Raw genomic sequence first — 10,409 nt, forward strand, 5'->3', positions numbered from 1 at the left:
AAGAGCGCTCTGTGTTTGTGTGCGTACACACGATCCAGTGTGTGTACGCACAGGAGGAGCAACATTCTTCAACCAAGAGTGCTACGTTCTTCAACCAAGAGCGCCTGCGATACGGAAGTGGGAAAATTCAGATGGCGACACGTATGCGTCGGTGTCGCGTACGCATCAAAGTGATTTTTTGAAGACCACGCGTACGCGTGGGAGCAACAATTCTAAACAAGCATGTGCACGCATGGATGAAGCGGCAGCATGGAAGTGACACTTTTGGAAGGCCACACGTACGCGTGGATAATGCATATGCGTGGGAGAGCGCTCTTGGAAAGAACGCTACACTCGCCTGGAGAGCGCCACTAAAGAGTACGCGTACACGTAGGGGACGCGTACGCGTGACAAAGTCTACAAAGAGAAATGACGCACACGCGTAGGTGACGCGTACGCGTCGCAATTGTTAAAATGTTGAACGACGCGTATGCGTGGGTGACGCGTACGCATCGATGTATGAGCGCTCTGCTTTCCTAAAGAGCGTTGCGTTCTCCTGGAGCAACTTATTCCACCAACCAAAAAAGCACATTTTGAAGAGTTTCCAAGTACACCTGAAGAAGTAAGTACACGAGTATAAATAGGGGGCATCTTGAAGTATTTTGGGGGATCTCCTGGGGCTTCTTCGGGATCCACTTTTCCAGCTTCTTTTTCATTTAGATCTCTTTTGTACTTTTCACTTTGGAATTTTACTTTTGCACTAAGACTCTGCATCACTTTCCTTTCTGTTTACAGTTTTATTTTCCAGTATTGAATTTTACTTTTGCAGTTTTATTTCTGTTTCCAATTTTATTTTCTCTTTCTCTTCTATGTTTGATGACATGTCATCATGTCATGTTTTTCTATACTTTTTCATACAAGAAATTGATGATTAGTGCTTAAATATTGCATTCTTTGGTGCTTAAATGGTATATTTCCTTGATCTTTTAATTTTATAAATTTTGTAGGAAATAAGAAGAAAAAGAAGCAAAAAGCACAAAATAAGCTAAAAAGGAGAAAAAAAGAGTTTTGGGGCACACTTTGAAGTTGGAGCACACTTTGGAGCCTTAGGCCACGCTTTTAAAAGCGTGGCCCATGACCAAATCAAGGAAGCTTGACAATCAGCACTCAAAGCTCGGTTAACTAAGTGAACCTAGCTTTATCGTGAAAAATTTGGCTTTGAAGCAAGAATTTTCGCTAAGTTAAACTTGGGCACTCACAACATGACCATGCCTCTTTCAAAGGACCATAACTTGAGCTACAGACGTCCAATTGATGTGCTTTCAGTTGTGTTGGAAAGCTGACATTCAGAGCTTTCCAACGATATAAAGTAGTCCATATTTGGCATGAAATTAAGGCACAGGTGAAAAGCATCTTTAAGGACCAAAAACAAGCAAAAATAAAACAAAGTGGCTTCACCAAGGCTCGAAGGGAGAGACATAAGGAAAGCAAAAATTGGAAAGCCAAGGCCCATGAAAGCTCAGTTCACTTTTCCAACTGAGCTTTGTTGTGCTCTCTCCTCATGAAAATGCAAGAAAAAGGCTCACAAAAGTGCTTCCACCAAGGTTCGAGCTCAAGGCGTCACACTCAAAGGTGGAGCACTACACAAGAAAAAAAAGGAAGCTCAATTCACTTTCCCAACTGAGCGCTATTTCCCCCCACACTCTTCACATTTTGGCACGCCAAGGAGCAAATCATGCGCACAAAAGTGTGACACGGACAAGGGGTTGGCGCACCAAATTGGGCAAGACAAAGCAAGTTTGGGCGCTCAGTTTGATATTTCAACTGAGCCGTTCCCTGGGAGTAGCACCCATGGTCCAAAATTCAATTAAAAATCAAATTGGATTCAATTCTTCACCAATTGAACCAAGGCCAACTGGACCCATCTCTCTTCTAATCCAAAGCAAGCAAAGCCCACATCATCACTCAAAGGCACAAGAACAAGTTAGAATAGGAATTTCATTTAATTGTAATTTGTTTTCAATTTCTTTTTCATTTTCATTTTGTAAAGCCTATATAAGGCATCGTTTTCATCTTTGTTAAAAAGGCTGGCTCCAATAGGGAGCAAGTAGGATAGATAGCTCTCTTTTAATTTTCTTTTGAGTCTTGGATTGAGAATTGAAGGAATTCTGTTTCATTCTTGATCTGAGATCTCTCTTTGTTTCCTTTTCTGCATAATTTCAAGGAATTGTGGTTTGGATCTAATTTTTCTTCACTGCTTTCATCTTCTTTTCTTCTGCAAGTTGTTTACTATTGGATCAAGGAAGGAATTGAGATCTAGATCTGTTTTTTAGTCTCATCCAACCCCTGAGATCTTCACTTGTCCTTTTAGATTTCACAATAGAGCTTAGTTTTCTTACTGTTTTGCTTCTTCAAGCAATTTTTCTCTTCTGTTTGATATCTGCTGCATCCCATTTCATATTCTAGCTCTCTGATTGATTGCACTTTACACTTTCTTGTTAAATTTTAATTCCCAGCACCTAATTTAATTTGCTTTCAAGCAATTTATTTCTTCTGCACTTGTTTGGCAGTTTACATTTCTGTTCATGATCTGATTTACATTTTCTGCAAGTTTAATTCTCTGCAGTTACTCTAAGCTTTGATCTATTGCTTTCTTTAATTTTCAGCACCCAGCCCCCTTTACTTTTGATGCAATTTACATTTCTTGTCTTTTAAGATTCTGTCAATTTACATTTCTTGCTCTTTAAGTTTTCTGCCTATTTACATTCTGTCATTTACAATTCTTGTCAATTTACTTTCTGTTGGCTACATTTCATCCAATTTCACTTCAATGTTAGCTTGACTAAACTAATCACCCACTAAAGTTGCTTGATCCATCAATCCATGTGGGGTCGACCTCACTCTAAGTGAGTTTTACTACTTGATACAACTCGGTACACTTGCCAGTGAGTTTTAGGTGTTGGAATTCGTTTCCAACCCGTCAAGTTTTTGGTGCCGTTGCCGGGGATTGATTTAGATCAACAATGATTAAGTGGGTGAGAAGTCTAGATCAAGCATTTTCTTTGTTTTTGCTTTCTGTTTTAGATTGAAACCAAGGTGTTTGAGTTATTGCCTCACTAAGAAATTCCTTCTCTGAGACATGAATTTCAATTTTCCTTGGTGTTGTGTTTTACAAAATTCAAATGGAGTTCAACTCATCTTATAATCAAACAAATTTTATGGGATATTACCCACCATCACCAATCTCTAATGGTGGCTGGGAATATCACCAAGAAAATACAAATTCTGAACACTCCAATTCATTGAGATTTGCTTTAGAGACACAAGATGAGCAAGAGAATCATATGGGATACTTTCCACCACCACAAAATGATCCAAGTCATTATTCTAATGGTGGCTGGGAGTATCACCAAGGAATGAAAGAGCATCCATCCTCACTTCCCAGTTTCTCATTTGAAAGTTCTTCATCACTTGATTATGCCTCAACACAAAGTTTCCTCCAAGATCCACAAAATTCATCCCACAACTCACAAAACTCATTCCACACCCCTCAACACAGCTTCACCACAACACATCCATGTCACAAAAATTACTCTCAACCTTCATCTCTTGAACTAGCAGATGAGGATTACCTTCAATGGTCCAAAGAACCCTTAGAAAGCCGATGCCAAGCCATTGAAATACACAGGCAACTCGTGAAAAAATACACACAGTCCCAATCCTGGAAAGAAATCTTCTTCAAGAAGATGAATGGGCCCTCAGAGCAAACAAGGAGGAACTTAGAACCATCAAACAGTGAGGATGAAGACAAATTTGTGGGTAAGGAAGTGGAAAAACAAGAACAAAAGGTCCCTGTGTCAAGTGAAATTGCAATGAAGGATAAGGGACATGAGCCAAGGATTTTACATTCACAAAAGCTACTTGAGGTGACAATGAAACGTAAAGATTCCTTCCCAAAGAAATTAATGGAAAATCATGAAGAAGAAATGGAGGAAGATACTCAAGAGAATTCATACTCAAGTGAAGTAGAGAAGTGCACAGAGGAAGACATCATTGAACCACCATTGTAAGGAACTCTTGATGACCACAAAACTCCAAAAATCACACAGCAACCAAGTCTTGAATTCAAAGAAGTGAAGGCAATTAAGAAAAGCACCGAGAAGAGGATTGTGACCAAGCTACAAAGGACAATATTCATGAAGAAGAGAAGGTCAACTACAAGCAATCCTCCCCCTGATCCAGCAAGCAAGCTCAATCAAGCCATTAACAAAAGAAAGCTTACTGAAGAGAGGCCAAGACAGTGGACACTAGCTGAATCTTCTCCCCCCTTGAGGTCATTCCTCTTAACAAACTGGAAGACGAGGAAGAAAGTGAACAACATGTCAACCGTAGGTATAATTTCTCTTCTCTGCTTTGTTTTCTTTCTGTGCTTTGTTTAAAATTCAATAAATTGGCATATGGTTACATTCTAAGTTTGGTGTTGCCTTGCAACAAATTGTTTTCAATCTTTTTGGATGATTGCATCAAATCAAAAAATGAAAGTGTCACACTAAGATTCTAAGTTTGGTGTGCCACTTATTTTCTATGCAAGAAACCCAGCAATACCACTTGTCTGGATAACCATAATGCCATTGCAGTGTTAATTCTCTTTTGGTTCGACATTTTGTTATTCTGTTTACTTTAGTTAATTCTTTGTTTTTAATGCTTTCACTTATTTTGCCTCTTAACTATTTTTGTTAATACATCACCAAGAGATTCTTATTCATGACAGATTCTTGGCTTGGTGATTGTATTTAACATATAACAGTTCCCTTTCATTTAGTCTTATTTCAAATAAAATTGACATATGATTGCATTCTAAGTTTGATGTTGCTATGAAACAAAATTTGCTTCCAATCTTTACTGGATACTTGCATTAATTCCAAGTGAAAGTGTCACACTAAGTTTGGTGTGCCACTTATCTTTTATGCAATGTATTGTGCACACCTTCTTATCTATGCAATCACAATGTCTCTGTCCTTTGTGCCTTGATTGTTATCTTTAATTTTGCTTGTTTGAAACACATGTACTGCTAACATTTCAATGTGTAAGACATTTATGATCCATCTTAGCCCCATAGCCATTGTTCTAATTGTTGCTTGAGGATGAGCAAGCATTCTGAGTTTGACAAGGGAAAGGGGAAGAACGGGAGGAAAATAACAATAATAGAGAAGATGAACTACAAGGTTGTAAAGTTCTTTTTCCGTTCATTTGCTTTCAGCACTTTAAATTGCATGATTATCTTTATATTCTCTGTATGCATGTGGGGTATGAATAAGCATAGCTTGAATCTTGATTTGTAACATGTTGCTGTGCCATTATAACTACCAACTTCAGTTTTGAAGTTCAAAGCAGTAAAGTATCATGATCATAAACAAACAAGGCATTAAAGAAGAACTTAGCATGCATACAAGCATTGAAAGGCTAGTATGGTTGATTGTTGCTCAATTGCATTAGATTTTATTTAATTGAAGTTTTCATCTAGGATATTTTGTGAAATCTTTTGAAAATCATGAAAACCTTGAAGAAGCAAGTACAATTAAGGCAAGAAAAGAAAAAGGGAAAGAATGAGAAAGCTGAAGGCTCTAAGTACCAATAACAATTAAATTGTTAAGTACTTGTGGTGTTTATGTATCAAGCAAAAAGCTTGAAAACAAAACACTTATAGTCAAGGTTAGGCTCAAAGTGCAAATGCACTCCCTCAAGGCTCAAGGCTCTGAGCATCAATGATTAGAGAGTAAAGAAAAGAAACAAAAGAGCTTAAAGAAGTCCTCTAATTAAATGCTTGTGGTGCTTATGTATCAAGTGGTAAAACTTGAAAACAAAGCATTTAGAGTCGTAGATTTGTTATCAACTCATGGGGCAAAGCACCCAAAAGGAGAAGCTAATAAGAAAATCAAAAGCTTGTTTCAAGGAAGAGATATAAGGAAAAGATTTCATAAAATGAGTTAGATAGAAGCATCAATCATTTACATTTCCTTTGTGATTGTAGCATGCATAGAAAACTAGCCTACCGTGAACATTGAGTTGCTATTCTTCTTACCTTGGATTGTCAATCTTTATTGCATGATTCTTTTCTTGCTTGGGGACAAGCAAGGTTTAAGTTTGGTGTTGTGATGACATGTCATCATGTCATGTTTTTCTATGCTTTTTCATACAAGAAATTGATGATTAGTGCTTAAATATTGCATTCTTTGGTGCTTAAATGGTACATTTCCTTGATCTTTTAATTTTATAAATTTTGTAGGAAATAAGAAGAAAAAGAAGCAAAAAGCACAAAATAAGCTAAAAAGGAGAAAAAAAGAGTTTTGGGGCACACTTTGAAGTTGGAGCATACTTTGGAGCCTTAGGCCACGCTTTTAAAAGCGTGGCCCATGACCAAATCAAGGAAGCTTGACAATCAGCACTCAAAGCTCAGTTAACTAAGTGAACCTAGCTTTATCGTGAAAAATTTGGCTTGGAAGCAAGAATTATCGCTAAGTTAAACTTGGGCGCTCACAGCATGACCATGCCTCCTTCAAAGGACCATAACTTGAGCTACAGACGTCTAATTGATGTGCTTTCAGTTGTGTTGGAAAGCTGACATTCAGAGCTTTCCAACAATATATAGTAGTCCATATTTGGCATGAAATTGAGACACAAGTGAAAATCATCTTTAAGGACCAAAAACAAGCAAAAATAAACCAAAGTGGCTTCACAAGGCTCGAAGGGGGAGACATAAGGAAAGCAAAAATTGGAAAGTCAAGGCCTATGAAAGCTCAGTTCACTTTCCCAACTGAGCTTTGTCGTGCTCTCTCCTCATGAAAATGCAAGAAAAAGGCTCACAAAAGTGCTTCCACCAAGGTTCGAACTCAAGGCGTCACACTCAAAGGTGGAGCACTACACAAGAAAAAAAGGGAAGCTCAGTTCACTTTCCCAACTGAGCGCTATTTCCCCCCACACTCTTCACATTTTGGCACGCCAAGGAGCAAATCATGCGCACAAAAGTGTGACACGGACAAGGGGATGGCACACCAAATTGGGTAAGACAAAGCAAGTTTGGGCGCTCAGTTTGGTATTTCAACTGAGCCGTTCCTTGGGAGTAGCACCCATGGTCCAAAATTCAATTAAAAATCAAATTGGATTCAATTCTTCACCAATTGAACCAAGGCCAACTGGACCCATCTCTCTTCTAATCCAAAGCAAGCAAAGCCCACATCATCACTCAAAGGCACAAGAACAAGTTAGAATAGGAATTTCATTTAATTGTAATTTGTTTTCAATTTCTTTTTCATTTTCATTTTGTAAAGCCTATATAAGGCATCGTTTTCATCTTTGTTAAAAAGGCTGGCTCCAATAGGGAGCAAGTAGAATAGATAGCTCTCTTTTAATTTTCTTTTGAGTCTTGGATTGAGAATTGAAGGAATTCTGTTTCATTCTTGATCTGAGATTTCTCTTTGTTTCCTTTTCTGCATAATTTCAAGGAATTGTGATTTGGATCTAATTTTTCTTCACTGCTTTCATCTTCTTTTCTTCTGCAAGTTGTTTACTGTTGGATCAAGGAAGGAATTGAGATCTAGACCTGTTTTCTAGTCTCATCGAGATCTTCACTTGTCCTTTTAGATTTCACAATAGAGCTGAGTTTTCTTACTGTTTTGCTTCTTCAAGCAATTTTTCTTTCTTGTTTGATATCTGCTGCATCCCATTTCATATTCTAGCTCTCTGATTGATTGCACTTGACACTTTCCTGTTAAATTTTAATTCCCAACACCCAATTCAATTTACTTTCAAGCAATTTAATTCTTCTGCACTTGTTTGGCATTTTACATTTCTGTTCATGATCTGATTTACTTTTTCTGCAAGTTTAATTCTCTGCAGTTACTCTAAGCTTTGATCTATTTCTTTCTTTAATTTCCAGCACCCATCCCCCTTTACTTTGATGCAATTTATATTTCTTGTCATTTAAGATTCTGTCAATTTACATTTCTTGCTCTTTAAGTTTTCTACCTATTTACATTCTATCATTTACAATTCTTGTCAATTTACTTTCTGTTGGCTACATTTCATCCAATTTCACTTCAATGTTAGCTTGACTAAACTAACCACTCCCTAAAGTTGCTTGATCCATCAATCCCTGTGGGATCGAACTCACTCTAAGTGAGTTTTACTACTTGATACGACCTGGTACACTTGCCGGTGAGTTTTAGGTGTTGGAATTCATTTCCAACCCATCAATGTTCAGTCTAATTTCCAATTTAGAATTCTGTTTGAACTTAGATCTATGAGTCACTAAACCCCAATTTCATTAGGAGGAGGAGCTCTACTATAATCATAATGAATCAATGAAATTCTTCTTCTTCTCAATTCATTTGGGTAGCTAGAGGATAACTTCTGTTTTGATTGTGAATTATTCACTCCAGAAAGGGGTTTAATTCAACTGAATTCTTGTGTGAGCCTCGGAAGGGGAATCACTTGTATTAGAATTGGAGCTCTATCCTTCACAAATCTCTTAACCAACACCATTCGGAAGGAATTGAGGTTTTGAGAGTTTTTGTGGCTTATGGATAAGAGAATGTGTTCTAACTCTTCTCATGACAATTAGATCAAGCAATTGGCAAGATTGATTGTGATTAGAGAGATTGGATTGCCAAGGAATTGGGATCCAATCGATTTCAATCTGCCATAGATCTACTCATATGATTAAGAAAGGAGTTGAGACCCATTTGATTCATGATGGATTATAGTATCTCTAATCCTTGATGAATCATTCTCTTAGAATTTCTTCAATTTAGATTTCTCTGCATTCGCTTTAATTGACATTGTTCACTGCTATCTCGATTCCCCGACCCAATTCTTTTTATAATTCATGCAATTTAAGTTTCACTGAAATTTAGATTCTGCACTTTTACTTTCTTGCAATCTAAGATTCCAGTCATTTACATTTCTTGTAATTTAAGATTCAGCTCTTTTACTTTCTCGCTCATTTACATTTCTTGGCGCCGTTGCCGGGGATTAATTTTGTATCGACAATGATTAAGTTGGAGGATAACTAGATTGAGCATTTTTCTTTTGTTTTGTTTAATTCCATTTGAGTGATTTACTTTCAGTTTTAGTTATTTTCTTTCCTTTATCCCTTACCCATTTGTTGTTTTTTCACCATTGTTTACAAGTCAGTTAACTAACCCACTAACTGTTTGATATATTGCATCACTCACACTAACAGCCATTCTAACAAGAGTAATTTCCATTCAATTTCTCTCTTGCCTTTTGCCTTGTTGGTTATATGACAGGTAGAAGAAGCAGGGCTTCAACTTCCTTTGATTCTGAACCTGAGAGGACCTTCCTTAGATTAAAGAGAGAAACAAAAGGAAAGAGAGTCGTTGGTGCTGAGGAAGAGGAAGAGTATTTTGAACCAGACATGGAGGAGAATATGGAGAACCACCATGAAGAAGAGGCTCACAACCATGCCAGAGAAGGTCCAGTGAATCATGCTGGGTAAGAGAGAAGAGTTCTAGGCTCTTATATCAATCCAAACCCAAGAAACTATGGAAGTAGCATCCAAAAGCCAACCATACATGCTAATAACTTTGAACTAAAACTCCAGCTCATCACCCTCGTTCAGAACAACTGTGCATTCGGAGGAAGTACCCAAGAAGACCCCAATCAACATCTTACCACCTTCCTAAGGATATGTGATACTGTGAAGTCTAATGGTGTTCATCCTGACACTTATAGGCTGCTTCTGTTTCCCTTCTCACTCAAGGATAAAGCATCTAAATAGCTGAAATCCTTCCCGAAGGAGAGTCTGACAACCTGGGAAGATATGGTAAACAAATTCTTGGCGAGATTCTATCCTCCTTAAAGAATCAACAGGTTGAGAGCTAAGGTACAAACCTTTAGGCAACAAGATGGTGAAACTCTCTATGAAGCATGGGAGAGGTTTAAGGACTTGACAAGAAGGTGCCCGCCAGATATGTTCAATGAATGGGTGCAGTTACACATTTTCTATGAGGGTCTTTCTTATGAATCAAAGAAGGTAGTGGACCACTCATCCGGGGGATCTCTGAACAAGAAGAAGACCATTGAAGAAGCCATAGATGTCATAGAGACTGTAGCTGAGAATGACTACTTCTATGCTTCTGAAAGGGACAATACGCGATGAGTAATGGAGCTGAATAACATGGATGCACTGCTGGCTCAAAACAAGATGATCACCAAGCAGCTGGCTAACCTTACCAAGAGGATGGAAAGAAACCAAGTTGCAGCAGTCACCACCTCATCAGCAGCTCAAGAAGGAGTGAATGCAGAGGACGAGGGTGACCAGGAACAAGCCAACTACATTGGGAACTCACCCAAGTAGACCCATGATCTATACTCCAAAACTTATAATCCTGGTTGGAAGAACCACCCAA

The 10,409-nt window shown here is 38.1% G+C and overlaps 1 non-coding gene across 1 annotated transcript; it reads right to left on the bottom strand.

Moving 5' to 3' along the window:
- Window positions 1–9,868: 9,868 nt before the first annotated feature.
- On the bottom strand, window positions 9,869–9,975 carry LOC112752695 (small nucleolar RNA R71). The gene has a single exon (XR_003177119.1). It is a non-coding gene; the product is annotated as a small nucleolar RNA R71 (small nucleolar RNA).
- Window positions 9,976–10,409: the final 434 nt, after the last annotated feature.

The sequence above is a fragment of the Arachis hypogaea genome, chromosome 15 (genome assembly GCF_003086295.3).
Source record: "Arachis hypogaea cultivar Tifrunner chromosome 15, arahy.Tifrunner.gnm2.J5K5, whole genome shotgun sequence".
Lineage (NCBI taxonomy): Eukaryota > Viridiplantae > Streptophyta > Magnoliopsida > Fabales > Fabaceae > Arachis > Arachis hypogaea.